The sequence below is a fragment of the Silene latifolia genome, chromosome 6 (genome assembly GCF_048544455.1).
Source record: "Silene latifolia isolate original U9 population chromosome 6, ASM4854445v1, whole genome shotgun sequence".
NCBI lineage: Eukaryota > Viridiplantae > Streptophyta > Magnoliopsida > Caryophyllales > Caryophyllaceae > Silene > Silene latifolia.
The window spans coordinates 77534975-77558281 of record NC_133531.1 but is presented as its reverse complement, the minus strand read 5'-3'; positions in this window follow the sequence as shown (position 1 = coordinate 77558281).

Genomic DNA, 23307 nt, shown 5'->3' with positions numbered 1-23307 from the left:
TCTCCTTCTCGTTCTTAGGACGTGGCATTTGCTGAAGGGCTTTGATTCTGGTTGGATTAATCTCAATGCCTCTTTTGCTGATGACATGTCCCAGGAGTTTTCCGGAGGTGACCCCGTATGCACATTTATGAGGATTTAGTCTCATATTATATTTCCGCAGACGAGCGAAGAATTTCCGAAGGGCGTTGATGTGGCAGTCCCATTCTTTTGATTTGACGATCATGTCATCGACATATACCTCTACCTCCTTGTGCATCATATCATGTAGGAGAGTGGTAGCGGTTCTTTGATAGGTTGCCCCGGCATTGATGAGGCCGCAAGGCATGACCGTGTAGTAGTATGTACCCCACTGTGTAGTGAATGCAGTCTTGTGCATGTCTTCCTCAGCCATTTTGATCTGGTTGTACCCAGCATACCTGTTCATGAATGATAGGAGAGCATGCTCGGCGGTATTATCCACCAGGATGTCAACATGTGGCAAAGGGAAGTCGTCCTTTGGAGTCGCCTTGTTCAGATCCCTGAAGTCGACGTAAACCCGAATCCTCCCGTCTTTCTTCGGTACAGGAACAATGTTGACCACCCAGTCAGAGTACTCAGACACTTTGATGAACCCGGCCTTGAACTGTTTATCCACTTCTTCTTTCATTTTCAGGGCTCATTTAGGACGCATTCGGCGCAGCTTTTGCTTTACGGGTTTAGCTCCGGGTTTAATGGGTATCCGGTGCTCTGCAATTTCCCTGTCGATCCCAGGCATATCTTTGTCGGACCAGGCGAATACGTCCTTGTATTCGTGGAGGAGGTCAATGAACTGTTGTCTTTCCGAGGGTCAAGGGTTGTCCCTATCCTAAGTTCTTGAGGTGTGTTGTCGGTTCCTACGTTAATAGGTTCGGTTTCCTCAATGATGGGGGTTCTGGTTTCCCGTTTGTCAAGTTCTTTGGCTAGGTGAGGTAGGTAGTCACTCAAGTCAAATTCCTCATAGTCATTCAGAATTGCATTGCAGTTAAATTGAGACGACTCATAAGCAAACTTAGCGTTCATTAAGTTGACACGAGCGAAAAGCTCGGAGAGGACAGACATCTCATGGTTAGTTAGAGGCGACACAGCAGAGGAGGTGGCCCCTGGAACAGGCTCTAGGTTGTCAACTTCCATGGGAGTGGGGATGACCCTAGTTGACTCAACCTCTGAAGCAGCCACAAGTTTGTGATAAAACAGCGGGAAGGGGACCTTGACTGGGACATCAGGAGTGTTAGGAGCTATGACAGACTCTGACTCCGACTCAGACTCAGATTCTTCTTCACTTCCCTCTTTGAACATAGGGCCTTCTCCAGTTGTGATCTTGAGAATGCGGCCTTGGCGATCGGTCCACTTGACGGTCTTCCTCCAGCCTTGTGTAGCTTTCTCTGGGTCAGTATCAGAGATCAAGGCGGTCAGGTCAAATTAGTTGTCCTTCAGGGCGATGTTGATGATGTCCTCATAGTCGAGGCGCTTGATGTTGTCCTCTCCAAAGAGGAGAGTGACCGCTTGTCCGTCGAGGCATGGGGACGACTTAGACTCGGTTGATGCAGTTTCGGTGTTGTTGGGGATGAAGTAGTTGTCCTGGAAAACTTCTACACCCGGGTGTCTGACTCTGGCCACAGAGTTATAGATCGGCTCAGGAAAGCCATGGTAGAGCTCAAATTCTCCCTCGGGGACAAAGTATCCATTGAGGGTCAAATGATAGGGACGGAGGATAACTCCGTGCTTCTTGCGCTTCCGAACTAGGAGGTTCATCTCCTGGATATCCTCACTGGTAGGTTCATAGTCCAACCCAAAGGGGATGTTGGGGACCTTAGCTTGTTTCAAGGGAGGTAAGGCACTCTTCAGCGGATTGAGGGGTAAACCCGGGAAATAACCCTGGCGCATCAAAATGCGGTTGACTATGAGGTTGGCAAATGGGTCACAATCAAAGGCTGTTGATTCATTAGTTAGGGCATTCACAGCTTGAAATCCCCACATCTCGTTGTCATCCTCCTCAATAGCCTGGGAGGCTATTCCCTTTTTCATGACGGCGTTGATCGGGGAAGCAGGAATCGTGATCGTTTTCCCGTTGAAGGGGACCCTGATTTTCTGATGAAGGGTAGAAGTAACCGCCTTGACGGCGTGAATCCAGGGACGTCCCAGAAGCATATTGAAGGAGGCCTCAATGTCGACTACCTGAAAACTGATTTGCCTTTCCAGCGGTTCGGTCGCGACGGTCAGAGTGATGAGCCCTGCGACCTTACGACGAGTGCCATCATAAGCGCGTACTCCTTAATTGGTTGGGACCAAATCAGCTTCCTTAATATCCGGTTTATGAGCCGTTTTGAGGGGAATGACATTCACCGCGGTTCTGTCATCCACAAGGACCATAAGTACATTCTTTTTGAGGCATTGTACTTTGATGTACAGGGCCAGGTTGTGGTTGGCTCCGAAGGGAGGGATATCTTCGTCAGAGAAGAAGACCGGGTTGCTCAAATCAGGGACATCCCTTGTCATGTGTGCCACCACTTCTTCCGGGGAGGAGGTAGAGGGCACGGTCAGTTTCCCCAAGGCTTGTAGGAGAGCTTGTCGATGTTCGAAGGACGTGGCAATCAGTTGCCAAATTGAAATTTCGGCTTTTGCCTTCTACAGTTGTTTGAGGATCGAATTCTCGGAAGCCTTGGATTGAGTGTCCATGTCCGGGACAACCTGATCGCTCGTTGTTGGAACGACTGTTGGGTTTTGATAGGCGCGTTCAGACCGGGTAAGATAACCGATCTCTTTCGCCTGTTTCTCTTTCCCTGGGACAATATAGACATCCTCAACATCATCTCTCCAGATGCCATTGATTTCGGGATGCCGAGGGTACCTTGGAGGGGTATTCCTCGGTAGGCAGTTTTTGTGAGGGAAATTTTTGTGAGGGTAGTTTTTGTGAGGGAAATTTTTGTGAGGTTGATTATTGTGGGGGTGATTATTGTGAGGGTGATTATCGTGAGGTGCATGCCAGAATGGTCGCGGGAGCAATCCATCCTGGCGCGGGTAGTTTTGGGTGCCTGGGGAACCTTCCCTTGGGCGTGGCGTTGGAGGATTGAAAATCAGTCGGCGGTAAGCATCATCAAGTCGGGTAATCCTTTCGGAGAGACTGGCTATGGCTTCTTCAACTTGTTGGAACATGGCAAGCATGGTTGCGGCACTGAACATAAATACCCCGTTCGAGGCATCTCTCTCTAAGGCATTCACCTCGTCATCAATTGGTAGGATGAGGTGTGAGCAGTCCAAGGTCGGCTCATCATCGGAGATAGCATGGATTCCCAAAGGGTTTGTTTTGTTGTTCGGTTTAGTCGGTGGAGGCAAAGGCAATTCCCCTTTCTCGATCATGTCTTGGATGATGTGTTTGAGCTTGAAGCAGGTTTCCGTGTCATGCCCTTTCCCTTGGTGGTACTGACAGTAGGCATTAAGGTTCCAGAAGCGGGATTTCTTAGCATCAGACGGATCCGGGGTGGGTCCGATCGATTGTAACTTCCCTTGGTCCATAAGCCTTTTCAGGGCGCTTGCATAAGTTGACCCTATATTGGTGAACACTTTTTGGGGGCGCTCAGCTCTCTTGGCGGTTGGTTCAAGGAGGTTGACCTCATCAATCTTGTTCGTCTGACCATAGGGGCGAGATCCGATTGATGTGGACCCCTGGTAGCCTCTACCAGTGGTTTTGGCTAGAACACCCTTTCGGAGGTCGTCTTCAATGCGTGTCCCAAGGATTTGTAGATCCTGGAACGTCTTGATGTTTTGGTATCTCAGTAAGTTGGCATATACCGGGTGGAGATTGTTGACAAATTTTTCCACCAAGGTTGACTCACTCGGTTTGCTGACCAACTGAGTGCTTACCCTCCTCCAACGGGTTAAGAACTCGGTGAATCCCTCCTTGTCGTTTTGGGTTAGGACCTTAAGAGTACGGGTATTAGCTTGGATTTCGACATTGTCGGCATATTGCTTAACAAATTTAACTGCGACCTCATCCCAGGTAGTGAGGTTCTCCGGGTCAAGGGAGTAGTACCATTGGCGAGGGATCGGTTCCAAGGATGATGGAAATATCCGGGTGAAAAGTTTCTGTTTAACCCCTTTAATGGCCATATAGTCTTTGAAGGCTCGAATATGATTGAGAGGGTCCTCCACTCCCTTGAATTTGGGCACATCGGTCAAGGTAAAGTTGTCAGGTAGTTGATCCCCAATAGGTTCAAACCTTCGGTTGTTCTAAAGATGGATATTGTTACCCCGGGCTAGGAGTTGTTCTTCCAAGAGCTTGAGCCTTTTCTCAGTTTCAGTCAAGGGCGGAGTGTTGTGCTCTCTAGTTTCCTTGCTTTCCAGGGTGTCGATACGGGTCTCGACACGATCCAGGGTGACCTTAAAAGCAGTGAGTAGGCTGGCTAGCTGAGCAGTTGTGACATATCTATTGTCATTGTTGTTGTTGGATCAAGCTGAAGACGGGGCCATGGTTCTGAGGCAGAAAAACGGCTCACATTAAAACTCAATCCGACACGGTTCGAAGACTGAACGCAGACAAAACAAAGGACGGGACAAAGATCAGACTCAACAAGACGAGGGTGACCGTGTGTGGTACCTCGGTGCTGACTCGATTTATGACGTGACGGTGTTGACCGGACTTTGACACGCGTCCAACGTAGTGGCGTGACGTCGTTGGACGAGTCTCGTGGCGAGACGACTCATAAGTAAAGACCCATAACTACGTTTGCTTCGACTCGATAGACACGAGGCGGAATTGGAATGGTGGACTGAAGTTTTCGAATATAGAAATTTTCACAAAGATTTGTTTGTCGCTTTATGGACGGCTTCCGAAGATAGGGATCTCCGCAAGTCGGTCAGTTGGAAAGGTTGTCTTAAGTTTGTTTGCAAAAGACGGTTTTGAGTTTGAGTCGGCTCGGAAAACAATGTATTGTTCCCCAAGACAGCTTTTGAAATTCAAAATGTATGTTTTAAAATTCGGGTTTGAAAAGTTTGAAAAGGTCTCGGGGACGGTGCATGGTCCTCGGGATCCCGAAAGCGTCTCGAGAAAAGGGCGTGTGCTTTTCTCGGGTTATGAAAGAGCCATTGTCGGCGCGAAACGGGTTAAAATCCGTGTCTAGACGCGGCGATTATAACGGCATAAAAAGGTGATTTGAAATAGTTGTAGAAAACCGAGTTTGAAAATCGTCATTATGGATGGCTATGTTAGAAGAATTTGGAAGGATTTATCGATTGATAAAGTTGCTTTTCAAGATAATGGTGTTTGTATTGTTCGATTTAGTAAACAAGAGGATAAGGATTCTGTGCTTCAATCTGAACAGCTATTCTTTGATAATAAACCTTTTATTATTAGAGATTGGCAACCTGATGTGAAATGTGTGAAGGATAAGCCTGATTTGGTGCGAATTTGGGTGCGATTGTATAATTTGGACCTTAAATTTTGGGGAAAAGCTTTACCTAAGATAGTTAGCATGATAGGTACACCTATTAGGCCTGATTGTGCTACTGAGAAGAAGGAGTACTTGGAGTGGTTCATGGTGGAAGTGAAATTGGGACATCTTCTACTTGATAAGATTGAATTCATTGATGATAAGGATGTGGTGCGGCAGCAGGAGGTCTCCTATGAATGGAAACCCCTGGTATGTTCTCAATGTTCTAGCATTGGACATGATGCTGCTATGTGTAGGAAGCGTGCTGATGAGGTTCGTAAGAAACCTGCTCAGAAAGTTTGGAGGCCTAAAGCTCAGGTTCCTGCGAAACCAGCTGCTGTTCCTGTGCAGGTTGCTCCTGTGCAATGTGTGGAGCCTGTGCAGGAAGCAGTGGTTTTGCCACAGCATAACCCTCCTGTGATGGTTACCCCCATCCCTTTCAGAGGCAAGGAGATGGCTTCACCAGCTAGTCTGGTTCATCGCATGTCTAGACTAGGGAGGGAAGCGATCGGAGGGGCCCTACAAGATTGAAGTCATTCAAAGCGGTCCACGAGACAAAGTTTATTGAATAGTATGGGGAAGGGGAGATCAACAATCATTCAAAATGGTTAATATAGGATTTTGGAATGTTAGAGGCCTTAATAAATGGAATAAGCAAGGTGATATTAGGAGATTCTTGCATATTAATAAAATTGGCCTTTTTGGTTTGGTTGAAACCATGGTCAAAATAAAGAATAAAGATAGAATACAAGCTGGGTTTAGCAGTCCCTGGCAAATAATTGACAATAGTGAGGTGAAAGATAGTGGTAGAATCTGGTTATTGTGGGATTCCTCACAGGTTATGGTTAATTGCATTAGGAAGGATTTGCAGGTCATTCATGCTCAGGTTACTAATCTGGTGACTGGGTTTGGATGGACTTGCTCTTTGGTGTATGGGTGTAATGCTGATTCTGATAGAGTTGCTCTTTGGGACTCTCTGATAGCTCTGAAAGCTACTGTCCATGGACCTTGGCTTGTAATGGGTGATTTTAATAATGTTTTGTATGTGGATGAAAGGATTGGGTCTCAGGTGACTGATGCTGAGGTAAAGGGGTTTCAGAACTGTGTGGATGTATGTGGCTTGTATGATTTGGTTTCTACTAGTGCCTACTTCACCTGGAACAATAAGCAGGAGGGTGATGCTAGGGTATATAGTAGGATTGACAGGGTTCTGGCAAATGATGATTGGATCTTGAATGGACCTAATGGTGTTGTTACTTTCCTTCCTGAGGGGCTTTATGATCATAGTCCTTGCTTGATTGAGCTAGGGGAGGATATTGAGAGAAGGAAGGGTACTTTTAAATATTTTAATATGTGGGGGAAACATGCTGATTTTAAGAGCATAGTTAATGAGACTTGGAGACAGCCTATTTATGGTTGTTATATGTTTCAGTTGGTCAAAAAGCTTAAGCATCTGAAACACCCTTTGAAGAAGCTGAATAATGGAAGATATGGGGATATTGAGAACACTGTTATGGTTGCTAAACTGCTACTGGAAAGTATCCAGAAACAGCTGCATAATGACCCTAGGAATGTGCAGCTACAAGCTGAGGAGAGAGTTGCAGCTGAAACTTACAAAGAGCTTCATGATGCCAGGCTTCTTTTCCTAGCACAAAAAGCTAAAGCTCAGTGGGTTAACTTAGCTGATGACAACACTAGGTACTTTCATAGTACCATTAAAGCTAGACGTGCCCAGAATAAGGTTCTTAAGATTAAAGATATGCATGGGGTGATTTGTACTGAGGTTGCTGCCATTGAACAAGCCTTTGTAGATTACTATCAGGATTTGTTAGGTAGTTCTACTGAGGTTTTCTCTGTGTGTCCTGCTGTTGTTAAAAAGGGCAGTGTAGTGAATGCTGAGCATGTCAGAGGGATGGTTCAGCAGGTAACTGATGATGAGATTAGGGAAGCACTTTTCTCTATTCCTGTGGAGAAGGCTCCTGGTCCTGACGGCTACTCTGCTGGTTTTTTCAGAGATGCTTATGACATCATTGGAGGAGATGTGATTAACTCTGTAAAAGAATTCTTCAGTACTGGTAGACTGTTACAGCAAGTTAATGCTACTGTGCTTACTCTTATCCCAAAGGTGGACTACCCTAATTCAGTCCATGATTTTCGTCCCATTGCTTGCTGCAATGTCATTTACAAATGCATTTCCAAAATCATTTGTAAAAGGCTTTCTGGAGTGCTGATGGACATTGTTAGTATGAATCAGAGTGCGTTTATTAAGGATAGAGAGATTGTTGATAATTGATCGAGGCCATTTCGTGTTCACAATTAAGTATATGTGGTCGTTGGTCAATGGTCGATACAAAACACAATTTATACTTCACAAACAACTCTACAATTAGTAAAGAGGCAAGTAAAGGTCGGATCCCAAGGGACGGGTATTGAAATGAGAATTCTATTGTAACTAGTAGTGTCTAGGGGTGTCACAAATTGGGTTGATGTAGAAGGTTACTAAACTAAAATAACAATGAAAATAAACTAGCAAGATGAATAAAATAAGGGGTGTAAACAATTGATTAAAGGCACTAGGGTGTCATGGGATCATAGGGGAATCATGGGATATGATCATACAAACATGTTCTCAAATTATAAGCAAGCAATTATTGTTGTGATGGATTGAGTTGGGTTATGTCTTACAATCCTAGGAAAGTTTGGGTCCCGGAGCCGAATCGATTAGATTGTACAACACCTACAAGTCGACTTAATCTTTCCTACTCAACACATGCATGGTCTAACAAGACTCGAGTTGGGTTATGTCTTACAAGTCTCATTGAAAAGATAGGAGATGATAGTAAATGCAAGGATTCATAGGCTTAGCATTTCATCAAATATAACATGTGCATGTATTAAGATCAAAACAAGCAAGCAAATAAGATATGAAAGCATATTGATTTAAGCATGAATCATCCCCCATGTTGGTTTCCCCTAATCACCCATTAAACCCTAGCTAAGAGACTACTCACTCATTATCATGTTGATCATGCTAGCAAGGTTGTCAATCATACCAACAATATGAAACATGATGAATAAATGAAAGTAATTAGCAATAATTAAAAAGGGATTAAGAGATTATACCTACTAATGATTCCAAAATAATAATGCAAAGAATAATAGAAGAACTTGATGATTGATGGAAGGTTGTCAATCTCCCAATAAACCCAATAATCTTCTAATTACCCAAAATAAAGGAAGAACAAGAGAGAGATTAAAGAACTAAAACTTGGATTAAAACTTGATTAATACTTGATTACAATATTGAAGAGAGATTTGATTGATATTAACTACTCTAAATATTGATAAGAAGAACATGCTCCTCTAATTAGACTAATGGGGTATTTATAGTGAAAACTAGGGAGGATGCATTAGGGTTAACTAAGGGCTAAACTAGTAATTACACTTTTTAAGTTGAGCAAGGAGGACCCGGTATTTTCTGAGAGAAGGGCTTCTCTTTTCGTAGCTCGAAGAATGAAATCCGTGCTGTGCAGGAATCCGTGCGGATTAGAGTCGGGACGGCCGGATTTGGGCTGTGCAATCCGAGCGGATTCAGGAGAGGGACGCTCGGATTGTTGAGGGGGAATCCGAGCGGATTCCAAGGAGGGACGCTCGGATTGTCTTTGGCCGGACAGCGGATTGTCTGCAATCCGTTCGGATTGTTGGTCAGCTTCAATTCTTCTTCTTTTCTCCCCTTTTCTTCATAAATTCCTTGGGGATTTCCTTGGGGACGCAAGGATCCTTTCTCAACATTGTTCTTCTACTATAATATGTACAAAGGCCTTCTAGTCTTGTCTCTTCTTGATGCTTGGTCATTGAATACAATCAATTTAGCCTCGTTTTGCCATGAAAATGCAAGATTCTTACTCCTTTCCTACCAAGGGATCAAAATCTCAAAGAATATGCAAAACAAAGAACTAAAGATAAGAAATGACCCAAATAGGCACTAAAAAGCATGGAAACAATGGTAATTTGGGGGCTAAATATGCGCCAATTATGGTCACATCAAATATCCCCAAACCGAACCTTTGCTCGTCCCGAGTAAAGAGGTGACAAAGACTAGGACCAAAACTAACCTATCCTAATAATAATAGCCGATATGAGACAATTAGCGGGTCTCACTCCGCCCCTTCAACTCACAACAAGACAACCATGAGGTATGATGCCTTCTTGCAAGGCAAGGCGGGTCTTGCCAAAATGGCGACACATCCAAACATTAAAGCACATAAAATCACATAATGGATGCATCTACAAAAAGAATAGCCACTTTCCTCATCTAAGTGGCGGAAATTACCTACAAGGGAAGCAATTCAAGGGTACACAATCCTTCATAGATGCAATTTGTTCAAACTACTAAGCCTAGAAGGATACCAATAAATCACCTCCAAAGTGTGTCAAGCTAGGGTACCTTTGTCCTCAATCGTTAAATGCTTTCGTCAAGAGTAGACTCCCTATGGTGTTAGAAACACTGAAGGATCGCGGTATTCCCCCTCTTGCCTAGACAAGAAGAAGGGTCGTCCCCTCTCTACCATGCACAAAAATGGATACGATGGATAAAGGGATCAATAGATATTTGAGTTTCATTTTGGGAGTTTTCTTTTGTCTTTGTTTTTCCCCCCAATTTCATGTGGCATTTGACATTTGAGAACACTTTCTTTGCCATTTCTTTTGATTTTTGGCATTTCAATGCTTGACAACTTTTTGTATTTCTTTTTGAACATTTTCAAAGTCACCCCAATTAGTAACGAGGGTGCCTTGTATTTGAAGCATAGGAGTTCTATTTTTGCTCCTCTTTTCTTTTGATGCATTTTTGCAAACTTTCTTTCACTTTTCATTTCATTGAACTCAAATTTTTGAACAATTTCTTTTTGTGCCCATTCCCTTTGATGACAAAAATATGGTAGAACATGGATGAATGATACATGTATGCATGGTTTCAAGGGTCACCTTGGAATAAACGGTAGCCAAGGAGTTATCACACCACAAGGTACTCTTGACTAGGCCTTAAACCATGGGTCAAAGGATACTAGCATGACACATCCTAGGGTGTTTTACGAGTATTCTAACAAGCAAAGTCTTAAGAACAAAAAGCATCTACTAGGGCCTATATACACTTGTCAAGCCTCCCAAGTAGACGGTTTCGCAAAATTTTTCTAACATGCAAACTACATGCCATGATGCAACTAGCATATATACATCCTAATGCAAATGATTCTACCAACTAATTGTTGGGAAATGTGTCCTCAACAATAGTGCGATCACATGATTTAAATATCATTATTAAATCTCATTTTAAGAATACAATTGGGAAGTAATATTGTTACTGTCAACTGGTCAACATACATCGGTAATGATTGGCTGACTAGAGTTTGACATTACTGTCGTGTGACGGTGGTGATCAGTTGACCCCCTAGGTCATACCTAAAGGGCAATACACTTAATTGATTATTTAATTAATCATATAACGTTGCGAGTTAATTAAATTACTTGAAAATTGACGGACGATTTTGGAAGTAAAGTTTACGTATCAAATTGAAATGTGATTAAATGAGATACGGTCTGAGTAATTAAATTGTATAATTACTCGGATGAAATAAATTGTTTAATGTAACAATTAAAATGAATGAATTATTATAAATTCAATCAGTTGAAATTTATAAATGGTAAAATATTTTGGCACAAGTAATTATGAAATTACTAAGTCGATTTTTTGTATGTGACGTATTTTTAATACGTTGAATTTTTAATATGTTAAAAATTACATAACAAATATGTGTGACATGTGACATGTAACATATAGACAATTGACAAAATAATATGGACTCCATATTATGTGAAAGTGCCGAAATATTGTAGGAGGATTAGGCTTGAATTGTGTTTATATTTTATATAGAAAACATAATGATTAAAAGCTAATAGTAGCCATGCAACCCTATTTATCTTGTGAAGAACAAATTCTCCATGCATTGGCTCACCCATAAAGCCCCTCTTACACGGTTTTGGGGAAGACAATTATCATTGTTTTTCTCTATAATTTTACCAAATAATATACTAAAGCTAGTGTATTATTTTTCATTCTATTCCATCATCAAACATAGAGATTTTCTAGAGACATAAAATCCTCTCTTCTTCTCTCTAAAACCGAAAACACATAAGGGTTTTATAAAGTTTTTGGTTCAATTTTCACTACATTAATATTATACTAGTACTTATAATATTAATTAGATTAAGTGTTAAGCCTTGGGTATAAAGCTTGGGGAGAGATCTTATTCTTAGATCTTGTTCATCCATTGGAATAGCTCAAGAACAAGAAGAGAAAGGTGATCTCTCTTGTGCCCAATATAGCCGAAATATTGAATGTAAGGACATTATTTCTCTTCTTTTATATTAATGTTTGCATGCATAAGATCCGTTTTAATTTTATGACAAATTAATTAGACATATATGAGTATGTTAAATATGTATATAGATCTACATTTCCTTCAATTGGTATCAGAGCCAGGTTGTTTGCATGCAAATTGGTTAAAAGTTTTTCCGAGTTATATGAATAACAAAATAAAACTTGTAAAATTTGTGTTATTATGATATATCACGAAATAATTACATGCATGTTAATATTTCTGGTCCTAAAGTGTTTTAGGATTTTTTGGTTAATTTTTCGGATTTTTATTGTTCATATTTAATAATAATGACATTTAAATGTGATTTTATGAGTAAAAATGTCATTTTTGGTCGAAAATTAGCTATACTTCGAATTTTAAGTTGGTTTTTGGATATGTTGTTACATATATTATTTTGAGATAACCTGTAAATTTTCATAATTTTTGCACTTGTTATGCTCGAAAAATGAATTTTTCATTATTAAATTCGGATTTAAGAGAAAAATAGGTTAATATGAGTTAAATTTCGAATCTGGTCATAGAAAATTTATATGTTGTCACATGCAATTTTACAAGATGTGTGTAAAATAATTGGCTATAAACAAGTCTTTTAGCATGATTTATGAATTTTTGAAGAAAAATGGCATAAATAGTGACATTATTAATGAAAATTAATAAAATATAATCTATGACTTAGGAAAAACGTCTTATGTTGCATTTTATTATATTTTTCAGATCTAAAATTGAAAAGTTAATGAAAATAATTTTTCCAAGTTTTTATGATTATTTTATTAAATATCGATAAACCGCAACATTGTTTTTCCGGAAAATTTTCGAAATTTTTAACCTAAGATTTTGAACATTATGAGTGTCATGGAATTTTTCCAGAATGTTCATGAATTTAAATTTCAAATTTTGAATTTATTTGAAATTTTTCGATTTATTTGAAGTTTAATGGCTTATTTTTGTAATTTTGGTCCATTTATGAACAATTTTTGTAAATAAAAGTTAATTATGGTCAAATTATTAGTGAAGACTATATTTTGAGTCCTAAGAGGTTAGGGTAATTAACTTATGCATAAATATGAGTTTATGTATTTTTGTGATTATAAAACGTTGAAATCACGCAAATCCGTAAAAACCGAGTAATATATGATATTGGCTAATTAAAAGGCGATTTAGCATAAAAATTGAGCATGTTCATACATATTATAATGCTGCATTTTCTTTATGATTGTCATAATTTTAATTTATGTAATTTTTGAATTATGTAATTTTACTTAGTATGGCCTTAGATTTTAATTGGTATTTCCCGAAATGTATGGGAATATCGATTCGGTTGTAATTTTTATTGTGATCTCGTATCACCGTTTTGTAATTTAATAGATTATTTTATTTTAGTTACAAATGTATAATAGGAAATTATGTAATTTATTATGTAATTTTATTCATTCCGGAGTTCCTAAAGACGGATTACTTCAAGAATGGCGATACATAAAGACGGTGTTACCTCGAGATGCGTGCCACAACCGAAGTTCAAGGGACCAATGGAGTTGGTTTCCGAATATGTAATAGATTAATAGTTTTTCTATTTTAGGAAAGGCCATACTAGGATTTATTTACTTTTATGCTTGCATTTTATTTTATGTCACATGCATCGCTAAATCGCCATAACTAAACATGCATTGTCTTTTATCGAGTTTATCGACCGTGTCAATTAAAATTATCGTAGTTCACCGCTTTAGTTCACTTAAAACGTGATAGATAATAAATTGACATGACCTCTCGCTAAAACAAACAATTGAGAACATAGCCTTACCAAATAGTAGAAACCATGAAAACCTATTTCGTGAGGGAGTGCACTCGGCCACACCGGGGTACAAACCTTGTTACGTAGGGGAAGTGGGTGATGAATGTTAATCCACCGAATTCATGTTGATGAGGGATGTATCGGCCCCACCGTGCCCAAGTTAATGTGGGTTTGGATCATGGACACATTTATTCGAAATTTGGATTGAACTCAACAAAAGTATTTGATAAGGGATGTATCGGCCCCACCGTGCCCTTGTCGATGTGTTTTGGGCTATAGATAATTGTTAATGTAATATTATCGACCAAGAGTTCTAAAAGTAGAATCGATTAAACGTTAATCCACCGAGTTATATTGATAAAGGATGTATCGGCCCCACCGTGCCTAAGTCAATATGAATTTGGGTCTTGGAATCATTTATTATAGTTGGGTAGAGGTCACTATATAAATGTTCATATCTTGTTATATTTGCAAGTATGATTTAAAAGACAAATGTTAATATTTCCTTTCCTCCATATTTGTAGTGCATTACAATGAATCCATCAAATGCTACCGCACCGATAACCATTGAGTCATATCACCATGTTCTTGACAACGTATGCTCCAACAATAATTTCGATACAACTAGAGAACTTCATTTCGGGATAGGTTCGGATGGAAACCTTAATTTCATCACTTCTTCTAAACCACCCACTACTACTAGACCTCGTGTGAGTCCGTCTCAGGAAGACTACCTCATGCAAGGTATAGGGTCTTTGTCTCTGGAAGATGAAGATGCCAAAGCTAGTGGGAGCTCTAGCAATCAAGTTCTTGCTACAAAGGGCAAGAGGTTCAAGAAGAAAGCAAAGAAAGTCAAAAACTTCAAGCAAGTTAATGATGAGTGCCATTATTGCTATGGCATGGGACATTGGCTTAGGAATTGCCCTATGTATTTGCGAAATATAAGGGAAGGACTCATTACTCCAAAAGGTACAATTCCTAAAGAAATTTATGTTATTGATATAAATTATACTTCCACTACGACATGGGTACTAGATACCGGTTGTGGTTCTCACCTTTGTAATCATTTACGGGGTTTAAGAGATGTGGAGAGGCTTAGCAAGGGAGATGTGGATCTTCGACTTGGAAATGGAGCTCGGGTAGCGGCCGAATCCAAAGGAACTTATGTTCTAGCTTTGCCAAATGGTTTTGAGTTGTATTTGCATAATTGTTTTTATGTTCCTACGCTCTCTAAGAACATTATTTCAATCGCCATGCTAGACATGGACGGTTTTTGTTTTGTCATTAAGAACAATCGTTGCTCTATTTCTAGGAATGATTTGGTTATTGGCCAAGCTTCTTCCATAAATGGCATTTACATTTTAGAGACCTCAAATCCGACAAATGATATTTATAACATTCAATCAAAGAAACTCAAAACAAGTGACCCAAGTGAAGCGTTCATTTGGCATTGTCGATTAGGTCACATAAACGAGAATCGCATCAAAAGATTAATTTCTACTAATGTGATTACACCATTTGATTATCAATCATTTGGTACATGCGAATATTGCCTACTTGGCAAAATGACTCGTAATCCTTTTAGCGGTAAAGGGACACGAGCTAGTGAGCTATTGGGACTCATACACACCGATGTATGTGGACCAATGACTATCACCGCTCGTGGTAATTATGACTACTTCATAACCTTCACCGATGATTTAAGTAGATATGGGTATATCTATTTGATGAAACATAAGAGTGAAGCGTTTGAGAAATTCAAAGAGTTTCAAAACGAAGTAGAGAACCAATTGAACAAAAGGATTAAGGCACTACGATCCGATCGTGGTGGAGAATACCTTAGCCATGAATTTGATTCGCACTTGAAAGGTCGTGGTATTATATCACAACTTACTCCACCTGGAACACCACAACTCAATGGTGTTGCCGAAAGGAGGAATCGAACCCTACTAGATATGGTTCGATCCATGATGAGTCAAACCGAGTTACCGAACTCGTTTTGGGCATTTGCGATACAAACCGCAATTCGATCTTTGAACAATAGTCCCACAAAGTCCACTGAAAAGACTCCATGTGAGATGTGGACGGGTAAGATCCCAAATATATCCTATATGAAGATTTGGGGATGTGATGCTTACGTCAAAACTAAGAACGACAACAAGCTAGCCCCAAGATCCGAAAAATGCATCTTTGTAGGTTATCCCTCGACCTCTCGAGGGTATTACTTCTACAAACCTCAAGATCATAAAGTGTTTGTGTCTTGCGAGGCTGTCTTCTTAGAAAGAGAATTTATTCCTAAAAGACAGAGTGGGAGAAATTTTGAACTTGATGAAGTTCAAGAGCCACAAACCGAGATAGAGACGCAAGAAGATGTTCCTTCGTCGTCTAACGCGGTTGTACCTCCTCCACTAAGAAGGACGGGCCGAGTAATTCGCCATCCCGATCGATATGTGGGACTTATCGAAGAAGATGGAACACTCGATGTGTTACTTATGGAAAGTGACGAGCCCGCCACCTACAAGGCTGCAATCTCTAGTCCTAATTCCACCTTATGGCTTGAAGCCATGAAATCCGAAATGGATTCTATGCTTGAAAACCAAGTTTGGGACTTGGTAGATTTGCCTAAAGGGGCAAGACCCCTCCAATGCAAATGGATATTCAAGGTCAAAAATGGCATAGAAGGACATGACGATGTCTACAAAGCTAGGCTAGTGGCAAAAGGATTTACCCAAGTCCAAGGCCTCCATAATGATGAGACCTTCGCCCCCGTAGCCATGCTAAGATCCATACGGATTTTGTTAGCGATCGCCGCATTTCATGATTATGAAATATGGCAGATGGATGTCAAAACCGCTTTTCTAAATGGGCATTTAGAGGAGGAGGTGTACATGATACAACCCGAAGGTTTTGTTGATTCTAAAAATCCTAACAAAGTGTGCAAGCTTAAGAGATCCATTTATGGTCTTAAGCAAGCATCTAGAAGTTGGAATCATCGATTCAATCATGTTATAAAAGAAAATGGTTTCACTCGAAATGTTGAGGAACCATGTTTATACATGAAATTCAGTGGGAGCAATGTTGTGTTCCTAATCTTGTATGTCGATGACATACTACTCATTGGAAATGATATTCCAATGTTGTCTTCTGTTAAGAAGTGGTTAGGTAACCACTTCCAAATGAAGGATTTAGGAGAGGCACAACGCATATTAGGTATCCGGATCTATAGAGATAGACCCAAGAGGATATTGGCACTAAGTCAAGAGTCTTATGTTGATAAGATTCTTTGACGATTCAGCATGGACAAATCCAAAAGGGGTTTGGTACCAATGGTAACCGGAACGATATTGAGCGGACTCAATGTCCCTCCGAGCCCCATGATGTTGAACGCATGATGTTGATCCCTTACGCTTCATTTGTTGGATCAATCATGTATGCCATGATATGCACACGTCTCGATGTCTCGTATGCCTTGAGCATGACGAGTAGATATCAAGCAAATCCGGGTGAGAGTCACTGGATTGCTGTCAAGAACATCCTTAAGTACTTGAGAAGAACTAAGGACTCTATCCTTGTGTTTGGAGGAGACACCGAGTTGCGTGTTACAGGATACACGGACTCAAGTTTTCAAACAGATAGAGATGACATGAAATCACAAGTTGGTTTTGTTTTCATGCTCAATGGTGGTGCCGTAAGCTGGAGAAGCTTCAAGGAAGTCAGAATCATGGATTCAACAACGGAGGTCGAGTACATTGCGGCATCGAGGCGCCAAGGAAGCTATGTGGATCAAGCAATTCACGGAAGGTCTAAAAGTAGTACCTACCGCCGATGAACCCATCACTCTCTATTGTGATAATAGTGGGACGATCTTCCAAGCTAAAGAGCCGAAGTCTAGTAATAGATCTAGACATGTACTTAGAAAATATCATGTAATAAGAGATTTCATTGAAAGAAAGGAAATTGCGATTTGTAAGGTTGGGACGGATGACAACATAGCCGATCCGCTCACCAAGCCTTTATCGCAGGCTAAGCATGATGGGCATGTTACGTCCATGGGACTTAAACGTGTACCAAATTTCTGTTAGATTTTGAAATGAAATAAAAGTGTTGTTTTTGTTCATGTTCATAATCGCATTTGTCTTTTATCCTTAATTTATACTTTGTTACATCCAAACGGGTTGTAGAGACAATTGAACCCCGTTAAAGTGAACATGGATTAACATTGTTTTGCCCATAGTTACTTATATGAGGTGACGTCTCGAAGTGACTAGAGTGTGAGGCGATTGATGGCAAGTTCAAGTGCCATACAGTCATGTGAGATGACTAGTCGATCACATAGGCGATCGTTAAGAACTTTTTGTCGGGCCTAATGACCGCTTATAGAGTTCTGGCAAATTTATATAGCCTGGTCGTGGCGAGAGCTACTATAGTATTCAAATGAGTCGATTCTTTTGACTAAAGACTATTCTCCTAAGATGGCACAGTTTCAGATTAACTTTGATTTGTGTTACTACGACCTTCGTAAATGGGGTCAAATGGGCATATTTTGGGTTATGATGGCTGTGGCTAGTCAAAGGGAATGAGTGCGATAGGAATTGTCCACCCCTTGTCAGGGTTATAACAATATCTCAGGGCCACTCGAGGAGCAATGAACTGGAAATGCGTGGCCACGCTCGGAAGGTATCCAGTGTGGATAAATCCGGTCAATCAGTTATTCTCCAGATCGAGGAAACCACTCTCGATATGATCACTTGCAAGTACGACCTGAAAGACACCTTGCATTGAGTGGGAGATAGTAATAGGACAAGAGAATTGGTGACGCACACTTGTCGAGGACAAGTGGGAGATTGTTGGGAAATGTGTCCTCAACAATAGTGCGATCACATGATTTAAATATCATTATTAAATCTCATTTTAAGAATACAATTGGGAAGTAATATTGTTACTGTCAACTGGTCAACATACATCGTAATGATTGGTCGACTAGAGTTTGACATTCCGTCGTGTGACGGTGGTGATCAGTTGACCCCTAGGTCATACCTAAAGGGCAATACACTTAATTGATTATTTAATTAATCATATAACGTTGCGAGTTAATTAAATTACTTGAAAATTGACGGACGATTTTGGAAGTAAAGTTTACGTATCAAATTGAAATGTGATTAAATGAGATACGGTCTGAGTAATTAAATTGTATAATTACTCGGATGAAATAAATTGTTTAATGTAACAATTAAAATGAATGAATTATTATAAATTCAATCAGTTGAAATTTATAAATGGTAAAATATTTTGGCACAAGTAATTATGAAATTACTAAGTCGATTTTTTGTATGTGACGTATTTTTAATACGTTGAATTTTTAATATGTTAAAAATTACATAACAAATATGTGTGACATGTGACATGTAACATATAGACAATTGACAAAATAATATGGACTCCATATTATGTGAAAGTGCCGAAATATTGTAGGAGGATTAGGCTTGAATTGTGTTTATATTTTATATAGAAAACATAATGATTAAAAGCTAATAGTAGCCATGCAACCCTATTTATCTTGTGAAGAACAAATTCTCCATGCATTGGCTCACCCATAAAGCCCCTCTTACACGGTTTTGGGGAAGACAATTATCATTGTTTTTCTCTATAATTTTACCAAATAATATACTAAAGCTAGTGTATTATTTTTCATTCTATTCCATCATCAAACATAGAGATTTTCTAGAGACATAAAATCCTCTCTTCTTCTCTCTAAAACCGAAAACACATAAGGGTTTTATAAAGTTTTTGGTTCAATTTTCACTACATTAATATTATACTAGTACTTATAATATTAATTAGATTAAGTGTTAAGCCTTGGGTATAAAGCTTGGGGAGAGATCTTATTCTTAGATCTTGTTCATCCATTGGAATAGCTCAAGAACAAGAAGAGAAAGGTGATCTCTCTTGTGCCCAATATAGCCGAAATATTGAATGTAAGGACATTATTTCTCTTCTTTTATATTAATGTTTGCATGCATAAGATCCGTTTTAATTTTATGACAAATTAATTAGACATATATGAGTATGTTAAATATGTATATAGATCTACATTTCCTTCACTAATATGCCATATAAACTAAATGCAAGTCCTAAGTTCACATTGTTGTACCGCATCAATCAAAATAAAGCCACATAGTCATTAACATAAAGAGGAAAAAGGAGATTGGAAAGATCATACCATGCGGTCTTCAATATCCTCATGTCTCGGATGTGGCGTAGTCAATCAAAGTGAACAAGGATGAACAAACATAATATATACAAGACAATATATACAAAGGAAATGAACTTGTTTTTGGATTTTTCAATTTTTCCATTTTTATGATTTTTGAAAATTTTCAATTTTTATGGTTTTTTGAATAAAAGTTAAGTGTTAGAATTCCCGTCCCCACACTAATATGGGCATTGTCCTCAATGGCCAAAATGATGGAAATTATGCAAAGATGATGCATGATTTCTATACTAAATGCAATTCTACACTAAGCTATACTACATGATGCATGGTTTTTGTTATGAAGGAGAGGATAATTTAGATTACCTCCCGTTGTGTATGCATCAACTTCCCCAAACCAAATGAGACAATATTGCTAATGTCAAAGCATTGGGGTAGTTCATGCACACACTATGCTATGCATGAAACTAGATTGTCATTTTGGATTTTACAAATGGGAACAATAAAGAACACCTCAATGGTACCGAGGTGTGAGTCCTTTGATGTTGCTAGGACTAAACCAACAATGATCAAAATGAAATAAAATACAAAGAGATATAGACACAAACCATGGGAGTGTAGGAGTCTCCAAGGCTTGCTAGTCCTCCATCATGCTATCATCATCATCACTTCCCTCATGAGAAGTGGTCACATTGTCACTTTCCTTGTCACTTTCTTCTTCACTTTCTCCATCATCTTGTTCATCATCATCTTCACCATCTCTTTTTTCATCTCCACTTGCTTCTTCCTCAACATTATCATCAATTTCTTCACCATTTCCAACAACCTCATTGTCTTCCACCACGTCCCTAGATGCACCCGGAAACAAGGCTTCTTTATCCGCCCAACTAGGCAAAGGACAAGATGGATCAAGGAGTCCTTGCCTAGCTAAATGTAGGAGGGGAGGATATTGAGCCAAATATGCATTCTTCCGATCTTCATAAGCTTGCTTGTGCATGGCTTGCATAAGAAGAGTGACATAGTCTTTCCCAATTTCAACTCCTTCCGGTTTGAACTCTTCATACACAAAGGGGTAAGGCGGTATAACAATGGAAGAGGACGGGGTTTCATGATCACCCTTTTGTTGTTGAATGATGTACTCGGCTTCTTCGGATAGGGGAAGTAGATAGTTGGTCCGGTGGACACTTAGGCGACAAATCTTCGAGGGTAAGGTGAACGATCTAGCTTCACTTGTTAGCCATCCATATTTAGTGTCAAGGGGGTTATGGGCAACCCACTTGAACTTGTTAATCATAATGTGCATATTAATAAGATGGCCACCTTCCCTTGCCTTGTACTTGCTATCCTTATTGAAATTAGGATCAAAGTGCTTGGCTAGGACCGTGACTAGGCCGCCATTAACAATAACGGTTGTACCCTTCTTCCCATTATCAACATTAAGCCATCTATCAACCAATAGCCTCAAAGAATTGAAAGGCTTGGTGTGAATTCTTCCGACATTCAAAGCCGATTCAAGGAGGATAAAATCAAGTCTTGTGAAATGATTGGTGTCTTTCCTAGCAATTATGGTATTTCCCACAACTTTGTGCCATACTCTTATGCCCGGATGATGGACCAAAAGAGCACGACAAGCATGAAAATCATCAAATTTCGTCCCGGAGATTGCCTCCCAAAGAGGCTCGGGGTCATACTTTCCATAATGCTTAAGATATCTTGATTCATCGCTAAGACCCAAAATTTCACCTAATTCCTTAAAGGTAATGCGTCTACTAATGTTAGCTAGATGAAACTCAAGATTTTCCCTATCCTCAACTTTGGTAACTTTTGAAGAACTTAAGAATTCCAAGACAAGGGAAGGGTATGTCGATTCCTTTGTTTCAAACAATTTCTTCAAACCCATGGCATTGAAAAAGGCTTTTGTTTGTTCAAGAACACCCAATTTCTCTAAGGCATCTTCACATATGAATTTGGTGGATTGAATTGATTTCATAGAAAACTTGACAAATGTATTTCTATGGGTATCGGAAATAAAAGTTACCTCCGGATAATGCAAGAGTTGATCGATTACCGGAGTAGAAGGTGATGCTCCCATAGAAATTTGTTGTTGTTGTGGTTGCACTTCCAAGTTTGGTGTTGATACCACCATTGCCAAAGCTTTCTTTGTTTGGAGAGCTTTTTGCCTTTGAGAGAGAGCCTTTGCCTTTGGTGCCTTTGTTGCTCCCTTTGTCCTTGCCATTTGATGAACTAACCAAGAAAAGAATCAAAAATCTTCAATTTGTAGAATGCCCAAATCGATTTGAAGGTGAAAGGCTTTGCCTTTATGAAATCAAAAATCGACTCAAAGGTTGAAGATTTTGTTCTTGGTTTTGATTTTTATTGAAGATGGAGTGATTGATTTGTTGTTTGAAGGATGGTTTGATTTGATTTTGGTGGATTTTGTTGAGGGTTTTTGTTTTTGTGATGGAGAGGATGAGGGTTTTGATGTTGTGGGTAGTTTTTATGAATGAATGAATGAAGGAATGAAGGTGGGAGGGTATTTAAAGAAGTCGAAATTTTCGAAAACGCAGGGGCAATCCGTGCGGATTAGGCCCAATCCGTGCGGATTAGGCCCAATCCGTGCGGATTCTGCAGCTTCAAAATTTTCAGAAGCTCGCCTAAAGACGGGCGGATTCTTCTGTGATGGGACGGGCGGATTTGCTGCAGGACGGACGGATTTCAGTCCAGAGAAATTTCTTTGTTTTCTTCAGCTGCAAAGACGGGCGTCTTCTTCACAAGACGGACGGATTCTATGAGACGGGCGTCTTTCCAGAAATCCGCTCGGATTCTTTAACAGTCAAGAATTCTCAATTTTCAGCTCAGCTCAGGACGGGCGTCTTCTCAGCAGGACGCTCGGATTGTTGAAGACGGGCGGATTTGGTACAATCCGCTCGGATTCTGGTCCTTTGTACCCGGATTTATTCCATTCGTGCACAATGCATTTCCCTTTACCATTCTTCCATTCTTCTTCATTTCTTGTGTTCTTCATTGTGGGGGCACTACTAAGGCATGAATAGCCTAGGCAATTCCCATCCCCACACTAAGGTAAGGCACTACACATCAATTGAAGTCATTAGTCCCTCCCTCACTTCTCTCTTACATGACAATTATTTTGATCAAAGTAAATAAAAATCCAAAAATGACAAAAAATGCAATACAAAAATTGAAATGTAAGTTAGGGAGTTAGAAATATTTACAAGTGGTGGTTTAGGGAGGACTCCACCAAAATCTCATTCTTGATGAGATGTCAAGGGGGCATGTTCAAGGTGTTGTTGATGTTGCTCAACACCTTGAAGAAGTAATCAAAAGCTTGTTCATTATTATGGTAGAGGTCCTCAATAGACCGTGGCCCTTGTTGTTGATCATGATCGATGGCATGCCCAATGT